Genomic DNA, 14,531 nt, shown 5'->3' with positions numbered 1-14,531 from the left:
AAATTCATAAAACAATTGCTACTAGACCTAAGAAATGAGATCAATGGCAACACAAAATAGTAGTGGGGGACTTCAGTACTCCACTGACAGCACTAGACATGTCGTCAAGAAAGAAAGTCAGCAAAGAAACAATGGACTTAAACTATACCCCAGAACAAATGGACTTAACAGCTATTTACAGGCCATTCTACCCAACAACTGCAGAATATACACTCTCTTCACCAGCACATGGAACGTTCTCCAGGACAGACCATATGATAGGCCACAAAACAAGTCTCAATAAATTGAAGAAAATCAAAATCATATCAAGTACCCTTGTAGGTACTCTTTATCAGATTGAGGACATGTTTTAAAATTTCCATTTCTTTATTCTAGTTATTTTCTCTTTACTCTCTACATACTTATATTTACTTATTTCTATTTAATTTAAATAACATATCTTCATATTTAAAATAGGTGTTTATTATTTATACAGTTTCTTTTTCATCCAGTCCAACCATCTTTGTGTTTCGATTGGTATATTTGGACCACTTACATGTAATATTATTATTTCTGTAGTTGTATTATTTTCTCTTTTTCCTTGCCACTTTTTGGATTATTTTTTATGGCCCATCAGAGCCTCAGCTGTCTGCTTTTCCCCAGGAGTGACCACGGGCTGTCCTCTGTGGCTGTGGTGAGAATGGGAGTACAGTGCTTCACACAGCCTGGCACAGCAGTCAGCAGAGGTGAGCCGCTGGTAAGTGCTCTCCTCCAATAACCCGCTAACAGTGGACTTTCAGCTACTCTGTACTCTGTCTGGGGAAGCAACTCCAAGCCATGATGAACATCAGAGCCCAGAGCAGGCTGCAGTGAGCAAACTGGGCAGGACTGAAGTCAGTGGGGTCTTTTGTTAGGACCCAGCACGCTGGCAAACAGACTTCCACTGCTCTTGATGGTATCCTTTTTGTAAGTGGTAGGAAGATACACATAAAATTGGCCATCTTACCGGGCACAGTGGCTCAAGCCTGTAATCCCAGCACTTTGGGAGGCCGACGCGGGCAGATCACGAGGTCAGGAGATCGAGACCATCCTGGCTAATACAGTGAAACCCCGTCTCTACTAAAAAAAAAAAAAAAAAAAAATTAGCCGGGCGTGGTGGTAGGTGCCTGTAGTCCCAGCTACTCAAGAGGCCAAGGCAGGAGAATGGTGTGAACCCAGGAGGTGGAGCTTGCAGTGAGCCGAGATCACGCCACTGCACTCCAGCCTGGGCGACAGAGCAAGACTCTGTCTTAAAAAAAAAACAAAAAGAAAATTGGCCATCTTAGCCATGATACGTACAGTTCAGGGGTGTTAGGCACATTCCCCTTGTTGTACTCCCATCTCCAGAACTCTTTCCATCTTGCCGAACTGAAACTCTGCCCCCATTAAACATTAACTCCGTATCCCCCTCCACCCAGCCCCTGGAAACCTCCATTCTCCTTCCCATCCCTTATGAATTTCACTACTCTATGTGCCTGGGTTATTTCACTGAGCATAATTCACTGAGGTTCATCCATGCTGTAGCCTGTGTCAGAATTTTTTTTATCTTTTTAAGGGTGAATAATTTTCCTTTGCATGAGGGGGATCACATTTTGTTTATCTGTTTATCTATTGATGACACTTGGGTTGGACAGTTCTCATTTTTAAAACTTGAAGTTTAATTAAATGAGAGTGAATCAACACTGGAGGGAGAAAGAATCTCCTCAGAGGTGAGCGAAAAGCCCCCCACTCCCAGTGCACATGCCCCAAGGACCACAGCACTGTCGAGAGGTCGCCAGAACATGACAGAAGACAAACTGAAATCATGGCAGTGCCTCTCCCCTCTTGCCAGGGTGGGGCTCTGTATTTGCATTGACCAGGACAGGGTCATCCAGGGGCCCAACTCTGAGAAAGTTCCCGACCTGTCTGGAGCCATGCCCCCTCCTGCTCTGCTCCATCCTCCCACAAAGCAGCAGCCGGATGAAACAAAGCTCATGTTTCACCAGGCCCCATGGTAAATGCTATTGGAACCCCCAAAAGTTTTCTGAAGACTGGGTTTGTTCTTATTACTTAAGGTTGATCTAATCCATCCCAAGACTTGCATTGCTGCAACAGAGTGTAGCAGAAACACATGATTCTCACCCATTTAGGGATTTTTCGCACGTCCAGACACATGACAGTTAGTGTATTAGTCGGTTTTCACACTGCTGATAAACACATACCCGAGACTGGAAAGTAAAGGTGGTTTAATTGGACTTACAGTTCCACATGGCTGGGGAGGCCTCACAGTCATGGCGCGAGGTGAAAGACACTTCTTACTTGGCGGCGGCAAGAGAAAATAAGGAAGATGCAAAAGCGGAAACCCCTGATCAAACCATCAGATCTCATGAGACTTATTTGCTACCATGAGAACAGTATGGGGGAAACTGCCCCCATGATTCAAATTATCTCCCACCATGTCCCTCCCACAACACGTGGAAATTATGGGAGTATAATTCAAGATGAGATTCAGGTGGGGACACAGAGCTAAAGCATACCAGTTAGTAAATGACAGCAGAGAAGCCCACTTTCCCATAAGTCAGCGAGCCTGTCTTTATAAATGGCTCAAAGGTTTCCTTCTAACTAAAAAAAGGGGAGAAAAAAGGGTCCCTTTTGTCCCTGACATATGAAAGCCAGCATTTTCTGAGGCAGCTGCATTCCCTGAGTGGGGCTGAGGGCTGGACCCTGGGCTCCTCCCTTCCTTGACCCTCCCTGCCCGCACCAGGCCTCGGGTTCTCTGGGAAATTGAATTGGACCCTGGTTTCCCATCAAATCCAACAACTGCCCATCAGCTCAGGATGCCTTCCATAACTATCTGTAGCATTTGCTCCCCAAATTTACTTAAATAATTTTAAAAGAAAACTCTACTGTTACCAAAAGTGGAAAATCATTTTCTTAATAAGCAGGAGGGATCCCCCAAAGTGAATGCATTGAACCCTCCTCGTGTCTTTAACTTCTGTTGGAGGCTGGGACACAGGAGGCTGCCAGTGGAGCCTGCCCGAGTGTGAAAGTCAGGCTCACCCCTAAATAAGAAACCTCTTTGTAATCACAAGGATTGGAAAATAACTGGAAAGGGCAGACCTGCCTCAGCTCGGGACTCTATGTTTTTAAGTACTGTGCCCATGCACTTCCACAATTCATCTTGCAAGGTTGCAAGCCACTTAGAAATGAGTGCTCAAAACAGAAGCCTTGAACGTGAGGGATGCGGGCTACAGGGCGTTTCTGCCCAGCCACCTGCAGGGCCTTCATTCAGCTGAGGCGTCCGTGAGCACTGCACAAGAAGTACCAATTACAAGGCCAGTCCAGGGCTCCGGAGTCAAATTAAAACTGTGTCCCAGTTCCTGCCCCACCGCTAGGTGACCTTAAGCAAGGCCCTAGACTTCTGGGAGCCCGATTTCCTCAATACATGTTAATTGAATGCGCTTCCTAGCTACCGGGGAAATGGGGAAGAGAAAATGTAGTTTTCACCATAAGGATGCCGAAGACCTCTCCTTGCCCTCTCCCCCTCTTCTCCCCCTCTCCTCCCCTTCTCCTTCCTGTTTCCTTCCTGTTGCCTGGGGTCCTGCAGAGCCGGTGCCCCCCTGCCTGTGTTACAGGGCTTCTCTCAGAGGCATGCTGGGAAGCAATGGCTTTGGGGGGACCCCTGTTTGTAGCCTTTGCCCATTTCCATGCTGGCAGATTTCCTGCTATCCAGAGGACGCACAGGAATGCACATCCAGACCTAAAGCATTTCCTTCCCTCAAATGCGGCTGAGGTGGCACCCCAAGAGCCTGGGGAATGGTGAAGTGCAGTATGCTAATTAGGGAGTGGTGAAGTGCAGTATGCTAATTAGGGAGTGAGGTGTCCTGAGGAGCTATTATCTCTGTTTTTAATGTAATTCCTTTAATTACATGTTTGTATCATTTAATTTTAATATTGGCCATATTTAACAACACATATGCAAATAATCTAGCCATCAGCGTTTGTAGGTTCACTGGTAGGAGCCGGGTGGCGCACACTGCGGCCTGCTGAGCCTGCATAGACAGAAAATTCCACAGTAGCTCCCCCGACACAGCCCAGGGCAGGGGCTCAGGCAGCGCCTGCACTCTGTGTTCTCCCTGCCTGCTCTTGATTGCACCTTCCGGTGTCACTCCAATCTTAGTGGGGCTCTCCCCTCCTGGTGGCACAGAGGTGGACAACAGTCCCAGGGGGTTCCAGGGGATCCTTGGGGATCCCAGATGAAGGTCTCCGGCCTCTGGGTCCTAGCGATGTCCTGAACCAGGGGCCATACAGTGCTTGGCTTGGCTGGCCCTGGCCACTCCCCTCCCCTGGGTCTGGAGGTGGAGGGAAGCATTACGTGGACTAGAGCTGGGGGCAGGTGTCCCAGGGAACATCTGGTGGCATTAGGGAAGAGAGGGCTGTGACTGTCCGGCAGTCAGAAACATGGAGGGTCCGCCACAACCTCAGAAGCTCCTGGTCAACTGTGCAATCCTGTTTCAGCATTCTGTCGGAGGCTTTACAATCTCGAGATATTTTTAAACCTTTTGGTGCTTGGGGTTGTCAGATTTCGGAAGTAATACACACTTGTTTAACAGGGGAAACAGTAATATTCAGCCCTGCATGAGAGTGAGGTAATCACCTCCACAGCCCCTTCCTCCCCCACTTGTGGGGGGCTCCTTCCACGCCCCGCTGCTGGCTGTGCTGACTCAGACACACGTGCACGGTGCAGGGGATGCTTTGCATTTGCTACTGTAGACCCAAAACACACAGAGGATTCTGCACCTGGCTTTTTTTCACTGCACAGTAAAGCTTGGGGTTCCCTACCAGAGAGAGCCCTGCAAACAGGAGGGTTTGCTCTTGCTAAACCGGAGGCTGGGAGACTTTTCATTCATTGCTCCTTCTGAAGGCGTAGAAAAGCAAAGATCTCTTGAGATTTCTAAATTTGGTCAGAGTGTACAGGGCCGTGCAGGGTGTCTGTGTGCTAAAAATATCAGCCCGGGTCTGGGGTGAAGGCTGCGCGCTCAGAGAAGGGGCTGTGGGGAAGATGGCTGGAGGCGTACCTGGGGTCACAGACAAGGCTGCCTCAGCCTCCTCCAAGGGCCTGGGCCTCTCCACACTGACATCCATGCTGCCAGCCATGCATGTGGCACAATCATGGCTCAGGGAAGCTGCCCCAAATTGAGTAACCCTTCACCTGAGGTCCTACACCCAAGGGTTGAACACCACCTCGGGATTGGGATCCTGTCTAGGATTCACCCGCACTGATATTTACTTACTTCCAACTCACTTTTTAAAATCAAATGCATTTATTTTAAAATAAAATCTCACAGTGCTACAGTACATGGGAAACCCATATCACTTGTCTTAAATGGTAATGATAGGTAGACATCATATATCTCATATATAAAATTATAATAGGCCAGGCACAGTGGCTCACACCTATAATCCCAGCACTTTGAGAGGCCGAGGTGGGCAGATCACCTGAGGTCAGGAGTTCGAGACCAGCCTGTCCAACATGGTGAAACCCCGTCTCTACTAAAAATACAAAAATTAGCTGGGCATGGTGGCAGGTGCCTATAATCTCAGGTAATTGGGAGGCTGAGGCAGGAAAATTGCTGGAACTCAGGAAGCAGAGGTTGCAGTGAACCAAGATCATGACATTGCACTCCAGCCCAGGCAACAACAGCAAGACTCCATCTCAAAAAAAAAAAAAAATACAAAAATACAAAAATTAGTTGGGCGTGGTGGTGCACACCTGTAATCCCAGCTACTTGGGAGGCTGAGGCAGGAGAATCCCTTGAACCCGGGAGGTGGAGGTTGCAATGAGCCGAGATCACGCCACTGCACTCTAGCCTGGGTGCTATAGCGAGACTCCATCTCAAAAAAATAAAATAAAATAATAATATTGTTATTACTGTTATTAACATTTTTGGGTGTTTGCTCTGGGTCAGGCACTGTTCTGATACACTAGCATGTTAACTGGTTTAATCCTTGCAACAGTCCCTGGGGGAGGTCCAGGGTTGGCGCTCCCTAATAGCCTCATTTTAGGAAAGTAGTTTAGGGCCTCAAAAAGACACATCGCTACTAAACCAAAGACAGGGACCACTGAAATTGTAGTGAAACACCTCTGGTGGATTTTGGATCTGAATTTACTTCTGCATTTGCTTTATTCATTCATTCACTGATTCCCTCATTCATTTGTTCAGCAAGTATCTGCTGAGAACCCACTCTGTGCCCCACACTGGGAAGGCGGAGAGTGGGTCCTGTCCCAGCCCTCAGCAGGACTGCAATGGGGAAGGCTGCATTAACCAACAGGCATGGTGTGGTGGGCACTTCGGAGCTACAAGATGGGTGAGGAACAGGGTGTTCACCAGCCTAGGCTAGGAGGGTGCTGCTAGGTCAAGTTTCTAAACTTTTAAGGATGAAAATAGGTGAAATTAGGGAAGAAAGGAGAAGGATATGGGTGAAAAAATGAAAAAATGGGTGAAGCAAGTTTCATGTCTTCATTGGATACCCCTATTGTTAACATGCTGGAAGAAGAATTTAACCTCATTTTCTTTATCTGTAAAATGGAAACAATGGTACCAGCTTCAAAGGATAACGTCAGATTTTTGTTTTGTTTTGTTTTTTGAAACAGAGTCTTGCTCTGTTGCCCAGGCTGGAGTGCAGTGGCGTGATCTCGGCTCACCGCAACCTCTGCCTCCTGGGTTCCAAGCGATTCTCCTGCCTCAGCCTCCCGAGTAGCTGGGATTACAGGTGTGGGCCACCGTGCCCGGCTAATTTGGATAACATCAGTTTTAAAACATTACAGCTGTGCCTGCCACAGAGTAAATGCTCAAAATATGTGACTAATCATTATTTTTATTACTGTTGTTGGCAAATGATTGTGTTTTCCATTTATCATAGCTACGTTATAAAGTTTATTGTTTTCATATATTTGATTTTTTAAAGAGAGTTGGCATGGCAGGCTCTCGGCGAGTTTAAGCTCTTATCCATGTGACCATCTTCGCCCTCATTTGCATGCGCCCTGGAATTTTATGAGCACACCAAAAAATTAACCTGCAATGTCCCCATGTCCCTTTTGTCTTCCTGAGGCTTTATTTAGAAAGAAGTGGAAATCCAAGACCATTCTTGTAAACTAATAGCAATTCATTTATTTGATGGGGGATTTAAATTCCTTACCAAATTGTTAAAAGCAACTCAATAAACAGTAATATTTCTAAGCAGCACAATTCGCAGCATGGGGCGTCCTACCTCTGATTCAGACGGCAGAACATTTATCTTTCACGACCAAAGTCTCTCCTAGCAAAGCAAGGTGGTTTTGCAAGATCCTCTACCCAGAGTAACCAGACTCAACTCAAAAAAGTTTAATTTTGCCTCATCTCTGTCCACCTCCAAATGTGTCCAGCACGTGTGGAAATCGTGACGTTAAGGAGGAAGTGTCTGCTTGGGGAAAATTAAAACTCCAGAATCCCATTTAAATCTGGTGACAGAAGCTAGAGCTGGACTCTGAGTCAGGCCAGCCTGGCCTATTCCAGCCACCACCTCCCATTTGTAAGGAACACCAAGCTAGTCACTGTCTCCCAGCTTCATTTCCTCATCCTCTCTCCGTGCCTCAGTTACTGTCTCTGGAAACAGGCTGCCTCTGTGACCCCGGAGATCTTGAAATGAGATAATACAGGGACACCAGCTTAGTACAGACCCTCGTATTTAATTAGTGGTAAGCAAATGTTTCCTATCATCATTGTTACTAATACTATTATGATTATTGCCATCTATAGAATGGGGACAAGCTCACTGCGGCTGCAAGGGGACCTGGGAATACAGGGAGCAACACTGGGTGGCAGCTACCCTTTAAAAGCAGCTCTAGAAATCTGGACCGAGCTGTGAACAGGCATCCAGGGTGCCGTGGGGAGTGAATGAAACGTCGAAGAAGAGACATCTCAGAAGGGCTGTAAAAGGAAAAGAGAAGGGAGGATGAGGAGGGCGGAGCACTTGAGGTCAGGAGTTCGAGACCATCCTGGCCAACATGGTGAAACCCTGTCTCTACTAAAAATACAAAAATTAGCTGGGTGGGGTGGCACATGCCTGTAGTCCCAGCTACTTGGGAGGCTGAGGCAGGAGAATTGCTTGAACTCAGGAGGTGGAGGTTGCAGTGAGCCAAGATCGTGCCACTGCACTCCAGCCTGAGCGACAGAGCGAGACTCTGACTCAAGAAAAAAAAAAAAAGAAGGAAAAGAGAATCCACAGGAAAGAGAATGGGACTGCAAAGGCAGGAGAAAACAGAGTCTCCTACCCCACAACACACATGGCCAAGCGGAGCCCACAGCCTATACAACTGGGGTAGGAGCTGGGTGGGGCCTTCTGCTGTCACCTGTCATGGTCATAACAGGAATCGCAGTTACCAGAGCCCCTGTGGATGTCCCAGGCACCCCTTAAGCCAAGCGGTTTATACCAATTATGTTGGATTGATTTCGTCTGTAATCTTCATACCTGTCCTGGGAGGAAAATGCCATCATGATCCACCTTTTACAAATGTCAAAAGCAAGGCACAGAGAAGTTAAGAAACATATCCCAGGTCACACAGCTCAAAGATGGAGCTGGGATTTGAGCCTGGGCAGGGTGATGCCAAAGTCCACCTGCTTGACTGCCCTGGATCTGCCCCAGCCGCCTTCAGAGAACAGGTGCTGATGGCCCCCTCGGCTCTAGGTCTCAGTGGAAAACCACCCTTGGCCATTTGGTGTTTAACTCCCAGATTCCACTCTGTCCTCTGGTGCGGCTGGGATCAGGGCTGTGAGGCACTTGCTTGGGCCTTGGGTGGGAGGGGGCGTGTCTGGGGATGTGAGTGCCAGAAAGAGTGAATGGCCTTGGGAGCGGGACAGAGACAATCTAGGGAGGCAGGGACCCCCTGCGGGCCTGAAACCACAACGGCTGAAGCTGGGCGGGGAGAAGCCCAGACAGGCCCAGAGGTCTCCTCGGGATCCACGGAAGGAGGATGCTATGGACACGGCTTTCCGAAGTTTCCTTGGGACCCCAGCTCACAGCTGCCCTTCTGTGTCTGCACTGGCTACTTAAAAAAATTCAGATCTAGCAGAATTTGGAGCATAATTTCCAAATGGCAATTCTGTTCCTAAAACTGAATCCAACCTGTTGCCTAATATAATCCCAGGAGCTCGTTTCTGACCCTCCAAAGAGGTCATTCCTCCAGCCCTGGGACCTGAATTCTGCCAGCGCCCAAGTGGGCAGGAAACGGAGGAACACAGCCCGGCAGACACCTTGACCTCAGCCCTGTGAGTCTATTTCATGCTTCTGGCCTCCAGAACTGGAGGGGAATAAATGTGCGGTGTTTGAGTCACTACCTTTGTGGGCATTTGTTACAGCAGCGATAGGAAACAGGTGCATTTCCTCTGTCGTTTTTATTAATAGAACGTTAGTAATTTGCTGGTGTTGCTAGAGTTGCTGAGTGGCAAGCTGGGAACTTTACAGTCACTTCATCCGAGTCTGGCCAGGAGGAGGGACCCGGCTCAGAGGAGGAAGGACGTTTCCCAGGCCCCACAGGACCTGAAGCCTGGTCAGTCTGACACAGAAGATACCGCACTCAGGCAGTACCCACCAGTGTCTCTACATCTTGATATGGTCTATGGCTAAAAATGAGACAATTCTTAGACCCACAGAAGGATTCTACTGAAGGAGACTCTAAAACCTTTTAATCTGATTTTAGTTAGTCAGATGAGCAAAAAGAGGCCCAGAAGGATCAGGTGACTTGTCCAAGAACGCATAGCCAATTGCCTTAAATGGAATGATGCTGTTCCATTCAGCTCCTCCCCATGGCCGGAACAGATCTGATTGGGCAGACTACAGCAGTATCCACTCTTGCCCTCTCTTGCCCTAGTTGTAAGACCCCCAGTTTTCAGGGGGTTGCATGGCCACCCAGAATAAAGACTACATTTTCCTTGCAGTGAGGTATGGCCACGTGAAACAGGGAGGTGAGCAGAAGTTTTCTCAAGTGTTCTTCAAAGGAACAGGGGACATCCTTCTCTGTTCCTTCCTTTTTCCTGGCTGGAAAGAAGATGTGATGGCTGGAGCTCACGCAATAATTTTGGACCCTGAGGATGGCAGAGTCATGAGTCACCCTAAAGACTTTGTGGAGCCTCCTCCTGGCCCTGGAATGCTGCCCCGGACTTCATTTTTATAGGAAAGAAAAATATGCCAGGAGAATTCAGTTTCTTTTTTAAAAAGCTATTGTGATTTCTGCTTGTTTTGTTTTCTGCCCCTTGTAGCCAAACCTCATTTAACTAATAAAGGAAAATATTCAAGTGACAGACCTTCTGGGAGAGAAAGATGTGATGTTTCAAAGACAGCTTCTAGTAAAGGCTCAATGCCAGCCTCCCCCTCCACCATGACTGCTGACCCTTCTAAGATCCCACTCTGGCCAGCTGCTGCCAAAATATGGCAGAAATTGTGCCAGAAAGTGCCAGAAATGGTGCCCTGTCTGCATAATCCAGGATGGTTCACCCCCAGCTCGGCCCTCCCCGTGCCTCTAAGAGTACCCCCCAGTGGCCCGATGCCAGCTACAGGACCATATCCAAATCTCTAACCACAAGGGGGGCGGGAAATGGAGGGTGTGTTCTGGGCCTCCACCTCACACTCAGGGGCTTGTTACTACAGAGAGAAAGGATCCTGGAGCCATCTAAGAGTCCTTGCCACATGTGGGCTCGACAGCTATTGGGCAGACATCAACTTGATGAGCAAATCCCCTTCTTGTCCCCTAGGCCGAGGGCTATACTTCCCCAAACTCATCCTCCTACAAAGAAGCAGATATTGAGATCAGGGTTGTACCAGAAAATCCAGGCCCTCTGGTGTGTCCATCCTTTCAGAGGTGCAGGGACTGGCTCAGATCTCGGGCTCTGCAGTCAGACGGCCTGTGTTCAGATCCTGACACTGTCTCTTATTTAGCTGGGTAGGTGCGTTCATTTCCTGGGGCTGCTGTAAACTGCCACAACTTCAGTGGCTTAAAACAGCACAAAGTGATTCTCTTATAGTTCTGGAAGTCAGAAGTCTAAGATGAGCTAAAATCCAAGTGTTGGCAGGGCTGCATTCCTTCTGGAGGTTATGGGGAAGAATCCATTTTCTTGCCTATTCTGGCTTCTAGAAGCCTGCGTTCCTTGGTTCATAGCCTCTTCCTCCATCTTCAAGGCCAGGAAAGACTGGTCTTGTCTTCCTCATTCTGACACAGACCCTCCTACCTCCCTTTTCCACGTTTAAAGGACACCTGTGATTATACTGGACCCACCCAGCAACCCACGATAACTTCCCTCTCTTAAAGGCAGCTGATCGGCAACCCTAAATCTATCTGCCACTTAATTCCCCTGGCATGGAAGGTAGCACTTCACAGGTTGCAGGGATTAGGACATGGACATCTTTGGGAGCTATTACTCTGCCTACCTCAGCAAATTGGAAACAATTTTACCTCCCTAAGTCTGTTTCCTCACCTCTAAAAAGAGAATAGGAAATATCTAGCACCCATGGACATTGCAGCAAAGAAAAAATAAATGGACCTGAAGCAAGGGCCTCAAACTGGGCACCCATGGGCTCCACTCAACCAAGGAGCATGATTCGCCTCCCATCCAATCTCCATGAGTTGCTAATATTTTTTAACTGGCAATTTTCACATTAAAATTCAGATTTCCTGTTTCTCTTAACTCGTAGGAGGCTCTCACCCACTGGATCTGCTTTCTGGGGTGTTGACAATCAGCTGCACTGAGCCGTGGCTGCCCCTTTGGGATGGGCCGTGGTTCCCCAGTTCACCACAGTCCCCACTTGTCCCTGTTGTCTCTCCCTCAGTCCACTTCTTCCAATTACACACCCTGCCTGGCCCCCAGCTCGATTTGGGACATTTGCGAAGAAGCATTGGCAGGCAGAAGCAGCTTCATAAAGGATAGTTAATATTATTTCTATTCACTGAGATCCATTAACAGGGCAATTCTCAAGTTTGGCTGTGCATTAGAATTCCCTAGGGAACTTTAAAAACTGCTAGTGCCCAAGCCACACCTGCATGAAATACACAGGAACTCTGGGATGAGGCCGGGTTCAGGATTGCTGCAGCTTCCCAGGGATTCTGGCCAGGGCATTTTCAGACGCTCCCTGGGAGCTAGAGCTCAGGCAACGTGGAACAGACAGAGCTCAGGTGCAAGGCTGTGGGGCAGAACTCGCCTCCCCAGCGTCCCCCTGCAGGCAGAGAGGAAGAGAGGGCCAGAGTGTGGATTGTGAAACCACTAATGAAACATGCCGGGCTGCAACAATGAGCTATGGCTGTCTGCACATCCGCTTCCTGCTGTGAAGAGCTGAGGGGCTGCCCGGACACTTGTGGAAGCTTTCGGAACTCAGTGAGTCCTTCACAGAGCGGTGGGGGCGAGTCCACAGCTTCCTTTTCTTCTCTCTGTACACTCCCAGGATGTAGGGACCTGTGAGGCCCCCCGGCTGCTTGTGCAGTGATCATCCTCCTCCTGCTCTTTATTCTAGAGATGGAAATCTCTGCTGCACGGGTACCTGAAAGTTCTGGCAACTCGGATGCAGGATCAAAATGTAGTTCCATTGTTGGCGATGAACCGTAAGCCATACCATTTATCATTATTTATTATTATTATTAGAGAGAGGGTCTTGCTCTGTTGCCGAAGCTGGAGTACTGTATTAGTCCATTCTCATGCTGCTAATAAAGACATATCCATGACTGGGTAATCTATAAAGGAAAGAGGTTTAATGGACTCATAGTTCCACATGGCTGGGGAGGCCTCGCAATCATGGCAGAAGGCGAATGAGGAGCAGTCACGTCTTACATGGCGGCAGGCAAGAGAGCTTGTGCAGGGGAACTCCTATTTATAAAACCTTCAGATATTGTGAGACTTATTCACTACCACAAGAACAATATGGGGGAACCCACACTGTTCAGTTATTCCCCCGTGATTCAGTTATCTCCAGCTAGCCCTGCCCTTGACACATGGGGATTATTACAATTCAAGGTGAGATTTGGGTAGGGACACCACCAAACCATATCAAGTACAGTGGTGTGATCACTGCTCACTGCAGCCTTGAGCTTACAGGCACAAGCAATCCTCCCACCTCAGCCTCCCAAGTAGCTGGGACCACAGGTGCCCACCACCACATCTGGCTAATTTTTAATTTTTTCACTATGTTGCCTAGGCTATTGAGCTCCTGGGCTTAAGCAATGCCCCTTCCTTGGCCTCCCAAGGTATTGGGATTACAGGTGTGGTCACCGCTCCAGCCCCCATTTATTAAGTGTATTGAACAAATATTTATGGAACACCTGCTGTGTACCAGGTGCTATTCTAAGTGCAAGGAATAAAAGGGATGGAGTCCTTGCCTAAAGGAGTCGGTGAAATACCAGGTGGCCCAGAGGGTGTCCATGCTGTGGAGGAGGGGCAGCAATGGGAGCAGGGAGCTCTAGGAAGAGGAGGGTGAGTTAATCATTTCTTAAGGGGGTGGTGAGAGAATTTGACAACTGAGCAAAAGGAGAGAGTCTTGTGAGAGAGGGAGGCCAGGCAGGGGACAGCAAGGGCCTGGGGTAGGGGTGGAAAGGGGGCCTAAGGACCATAGGCCACGCTGGCTCATGGGACCCTGATCCAGGATTCCAACAGGTGCTCACCTAATCCCTAAGCCCAGGCTCTGACCCCCACGTTCAGGTGGTTTTGCTCCATCTCTGCTGAAGTCTAGGTTGGCCCCTCTGCAAGTTCAGAAGTACTGCAGTGGCTGCCCTGGTTAGCGCCCGCCCCGAGGTCCCACCCAGTCCATCCTGCAGCCCTGTAAGGGAGAGGCAGAGGCTCAGAGGGTACAAGCCACTGGCTGGGAGGCCGAGGGGCCTGGATAGGCCTTGCTCTTGTGCCATCCAGCATCGTCCTGGCTCTTGCATTCGCGAAGTGTCCCTTGGAAAGAACAGCCTGGGCGGCCAGAACTTCCTTCATTACTCCCTCGCAAGGGAGGGGGACAGGTGAGGCCCAGATGCCTGCCCTCTTCCAGACAGTCCTCACAGAGAGAATGGTCCCCCCAAGCCAGGATGACTCCGTGATCCTGGGGGCAGGTGCCACCTCTGGGGGTACATAGCCCAGGCCCCCCAGGCCCACTCAGAAGGCAGACACCTGGGCCAGGGCAGGGGACTGTTCCCTGTTGGCCTCCGAATTCTGGACAGCTGGCTTTTGTGGCGAGGCTGCAGGCCCCAAGCCCATCCCCCAACCTCACCCACCCAAGCATCACCCTAGAGACAGAGGGGAGACCCGGGGAGTGTGGCAGCTGCCACTCCATCTCCACCGGCCGGCCACCTTGGACTCATGTGTTAAAGGAAATGGTGAGGTCAACCCAGAAACGTAAATCCTTGTTACCGGCTCCCACCCCACTGCAGTTTAGTTTCCAGGGCAGGAGAAGCTAAACGACCCCCACTCCAAACCCCCACTGGGCACTTGGCCAGCACAATTGTGCCTGCCCTGGAGATTAGGGGAAATGGA

The sequence above is a fragment of the Gorilla gorilla genome, chromosome 21, assembly GCF_029281585.2.
Source record: "Gorilla gorilla gorilla isolate KB3781 chromosome 21, NHGRI_mGorGor1-v2.1_pri, whole genome shotgun sequence".
NCBI lineage: Eukaryota > Metazoa > Chordata > Mammalia > Primates > Hominidae > Gorilla > Gorilla gorilla.
This window is presented reverse-complemented; position numbering follows the sequence as displayed.